General features: G+C 31.0%; 1 protein-coding gene across 3 annotated transcripts in view; it reads right to left on the bottom strand.

Annotated features, from left to right (window-relative positions):
• The window catches only part of OSR2 (odd-skipped related transciption factor 2), an 8,500-nt gene extending 5,333 nt beyond the window's left edge, over nucleotides 1-3,167 (bottom strand). For 2 of the 3 annotated variants that reach the window (XM_053713186.1, XM_053713188.1), the window contains exon 1: nucleotides 2,935-3,167. The gene's annotated coding sequence lies outside the window, so the exon portion shown is untranslated. Of the gene's footprint in view, nucleotides 1-2,930 lie in introns of all 3 variants that reach the window. The other variant, XM_053713187.1, reaches the window with a different exon arrangement.
• Between the last annotated feature and the right edge of the window lie 1,833 nt (nucleotides 3,168-5,000).

Below are 5,000 nucleotides of genomic sequence, written 5' to 3'. Positions count from 1 at the left end.
CTATAAGTAGTAATAATAGTATGTATTTATCATAATATTTATATATTTAATATGAAAATATTTATATATTTCATATTGTTTCTACTGATATATATATATATATCATTTTCCCCCCATTACGACCCAGTTATTCCAAATATTGGTCTGTTTTTATTTTAAAATTATAAATATTTTTTTTAACGAATTAAACCCACTTAGTGATCACAAACTGCATTTATAAGCATTTGAACAGATACCTAATGTTATACCTGTAGAATTATTGTAAGAAAGAAACTTAAATCCGTCACATATTATTGTCACTGGGACATACTTTTATTAGTAGATTTTATGAAGAACGCTGCATGTCATTTTATATACAAGAACAGAATAGTATCTGTATTCTACAATGACTACACATACTGCTAATATACTCTCCCTATATACCCCAGACAGACTTGTTCTATGCACCAAACAAGGTCCCTTTAAATTCTTATCCATTGTACCAGAAGCCTAAGTTGATTTTGTCACAGACAACAGGTATGAGGATAAAGAAATCCACAAATGCTCATTTTATTATTCTTAGAGTATAAATAATAAGTTTTAGTGTCAGTCTCACATATTATGCAGCATCATGTATATAAAACGTCTCTAATAGCATTGCCATTTCCCCTTCATTGGATTACATTATATAAGCCCTTGGGTGACACAAGCACAGATGAGGGCGTCACATAAATTTCAAAATTATTTAAGAAGTGTTTCAAGGTTGTAATGATTCCATTCTGAGCAATCTCTGCAAATAGCATAATGGTAATTTATTTTTTATTTCAATCATGATATTTAATCTTATATACACAGCATTCAATTGTGTGTCTTACAAATTGTATATATACGCAACAATGTTTTTGTCAATAACCCATGTGGCTTACAACTGGAGAAAGTGTTTTACACACAAACACACACCAGACTATTTTTTTTTCTTCAGCAAAAAATACTAAATAAGCAATTTTAAATTCTGATTTTTTTTTTTTACGTTAGAGTATTGTTTTAAACACAGTAAAAAATACAAACCATATTTTATAGATATATAAATAGTGTTTTGGGTCATAGCAATATATATTTAAATGAGATGCTATATTAAAATGATATGCTTTTGGTATAAATATAAGTCTATTAGAAACATTTTAGAAATAACTTGTATACAATAAAATATTAACAAATTAGGGTTTGTGTAATAAAAATAAGCATTCCATTAAAAAATATCACAATTTAAATTTGTCACAATGGGTTAACCTGAGCTAATATTATGTTATGCAGATAAATAATCATTTTGCAAGCGTCAGACCTGAGTTATCTTCTTAATACTATTAAAATTAAACTGCAGATACATTGTCACACTGCATAACATCAATCAGTTGATATATTTATATATTAACAGTGAGACGCATCATGAGTACACTTTTTAATAAAATATGTAAATCACCAATTCTTCAACAAACATTTCATTTCAAGTGTAATGTTTTTTGAGTGCTCCTTGTGTGATTCTTGTTGATTTTGTAAATGTAATTACATTTTTCAGACAGGGAAGAAATAATGTTTGCTATATCTATTTAATGGATTGCATGATAGCCATACAATGTGACAATATATCTAAATTATAATCCTTAGACGCAAACTAAAACAAGGAAGCTTTTAAATGAATCTATAGATTAAATATGATCAAAATGATCTAACATTCATTTTTGTGCAGGTTATTCAGAAATGTTTTGCTATTTGTTTAATTTATAGGTTTTGAGAAAAAGAAACTCATATATGAAGTATTATATATGATCATATCCAGGTCTATTACTAAATTCAATGGGGTTTTTTTTGGGGGGGGGGGGGGGGTGACATTTGAATTCTGCACATTATGTTTAGATAACATCGCTAGTGAGATAATTAAATTAGCATTTCCATGAGTTTTAGCTACAACTGAACTGATGTTTTCAAACGTGTTATTGAGTTAGAGTCCTCAGTTAATTTTAAAAGCAATTAAAACGACAAGGGGTCGTAATATCTATAAAATACGATTAAAATATGAAATTATGATGTAACCCTTGCAAACTAAAAATATAAGTAAAGTAAACAGCAGGTGAAAAAAATGTCATCAGTATTAAAAGATTATTATTTGTTGGCCTAAATTCTAATATGAGTTTACCCTACAATGTATGTGATAGTCAGGTGATGTGACCTGCATTTTATGTCACCAGACATCCTGGTTGATAATAATGCTCTGAATTTTCTGTGATATTCATTTCTCTGCTTGTGATTGCTACTGGCTAATTATACAAGGCGTCTATATACAACTGCTGCTTTTTTTATCTATAGGTAGTTTATTCATATGTAACACCTTGTCATGAGCAATAGAGCCATTTGAGTCTTGCACCTTGACCTAAGATTGCCCTCCTGCTACAGAGCTGAATTCAGCTGTATTTATGCAGAAAATGACAGAGCAAATGAGTCTATAACAACCTTAAAATTGCTCTCAGGCTAAAGTGTATTATTAGGTAGAAACACCACAGAAATAATTATCCCTCTCTCAGCTGGCAAGGCCAAGTCACTGTTAGGGTCACAGAAAAAGTAATCTGTGTGAAGATAGATATATAGTAGGTATAAGGTGAGTGCATTAATAAAATATTTCATACTAATTCTCCTTCCTTCATAGCCAGTGATATGGTCTTGTGTTGTATTAAATAGTGGAAAATGAAAACACTACTTTTAGAGGAATGAAAATAACCAGCATCACAAAATCCATCAAATCAGTAGGTTCGTTGTTTTCATGGAGTTGTTGGACTGATCTGTTTTGCTGCAGTCTCGGACCTTGTCATTTACTCTCCCTCCTCCCACACACACACTCCTCTGCAAGAGCTAACAACTTTACAGAGTTTCATCATTCAGAGATCCTCCTGACTTACCTACCACAGATTGCTTGACTCAGGGGTCACTTCAATCCCAAATCTCCCGAGTTCTCTGCACTCTCATTAGATCCACACAATTGGTCCACCATAGAAGCTTAGCAAAGCTGCTCCATGTTTCCCCCAACAGCTGGAGTCATGTTGTGGTACTGTCCTATATATAGCAGCAGGGTTGCTGTTCTTCCCCCTCTTGCTGATTGAATTCCCCCTTCTCTCTCTCTCTCTGCTTTCACTCTTGCTAAGTTTGATGCAAGTCTGAGAACTGCCTCTAAGATCCATCACATTTCAGCCCTCAGTGGCTTGCACTCCTAGCTCCGCCCCCCAGCTGCAAATATCTCCCTTGTCCCTTCCACTCATGGAACGTTAGTAGTTGTAAGTAAGATTCTATCCCCGCCCCCTAAAGAGTTATGACCACGCCCCCTCCCAGTTGCAGCTTCTCTAATGGCTTGTTCTGTTTACTTCTGTTTGGATAGCAACTGGCTTTTAAAGGGAACTTATCCCTTTTTTTAAAACACACAACCCAAAGTGGCCTTTGCGTTGGAAAGTCCTCCTCCCGTTGGTAAAACAGAAATCCCCCTTCTCTATAACGCTGATCACTTCTTGGCTGACTGGATAGAGCTATTTATAATAAATTACTTGCTGTGCCAACTATAATAATTCTTTAACATAGAGGGAGTGTATTTTTAGTAGAATGTTTTATGAACTGCTGTATTCGAATTTAGAAATTAAGGTTTTGAAGTAAAAACACAATAATTGAAGCCTTTTAATTTTTTACTTTTCTAGGACCAATAATCACATTAATTAATCTTTGGTTTGCAGAAATGTGCCTTAATAATCAGATTAGCATAACATTGAAACCAAAACCTTATCTGGCTTGAAGGAGATCCCTGGTTTTACAAATTCAGAAATTTACCAATGCAAGTGGAATATCAGAGGTAATAATAATAATGCAATACTTTTTAGCAGACTATGAGGTTTTACTGCCAGTAACAAATTATATTTAATCTTTCAAGCCAGTATGATTATCCATATATACTGAACACTGATGCAGATCAACTTACAACTTTACTAACCATAATTGCATCACATTTAAACAAGATCACTTTGCAGCCCATATACATTACACTGTATTTCATATTCAATTGAAAAGACAAATGTTTGGTTAATCTAATATTTTCCCTAGATGCTTAACAGTAACATATATTAATGCTATAATAGAAAAGCAATGCTGTCCTGTCACCTTACAGTAAGGTGTATAACTATTTAGTATTTAACAGGTAATTGTTATAAATAACCCTAATAATCACAGTCATTTGTTTGGAAATTTGTTCAGAACATGGGCTGTCAGACATTGTTTACCAAAAACTAATTTACAGGTTAATGTTACCTATTATATTTGCACATTTATTACTGAGATTTTTTATAAGACATGTGGATATATATATATATTATACATTGACTTTGATATGAATGAATACTGTAATTATGTGTGAAAAAGTCTCAAATAAAATAATAATAAATAATGTGCATTCTTTGAATACTATATTGCACTGAATGTTTCTCAAACATACGATAACTATTATATAAAGATATTATCCATTAATATGCCCAAAATGTATACACGTTTTTAAAGCTATCTTAACTACAATATTACTTTCTATACTAAGAATATTATATGAATGAATAAATCCTTATAGATAAGATATAAGCAAATATTTTCTTCTTCTAGAACGCAAACGCTTTAATTAGAACATCAATTCAAATATTTATTATCATATAATTATATTATGTGTCTCTATATTTTATTTAATTTCTTTTAATTCCTAGTTAAACTATTATGTGTCTCTATATTTTATTTAATTTCTTTTAATTCCTAGTTAAACTATTCACTAATTTGTCTTCCGGTGAAATAAAATGTATTTGACCAAACTGCAATGTGCAATAATTTAAAAACACATCCATAAAAAGTGATAATCTTATTTAAACAAGATGATTTTGAGTTTTTTTGTATTATATATATATATATATATATATATATATATATATTTATATATATATATATAAAAATGT

This window comes from Bombina bombina, chromosome 5 (assembly GCF_027579735.1).
Source record: "Bombina bombina isolate aBomBom1 chromosome 5, aBomBom1.pri, whole genome shotgun sequence".
Lineage (NCBI taxonomy): Eukaryota > Metazoa > Chordata > Amphibia > Anura > Bombinatoridae > Bombina > Bombina bombina.
This window is presented reverse-complemented; position numbering and strand designations above follow the sequence as displayed.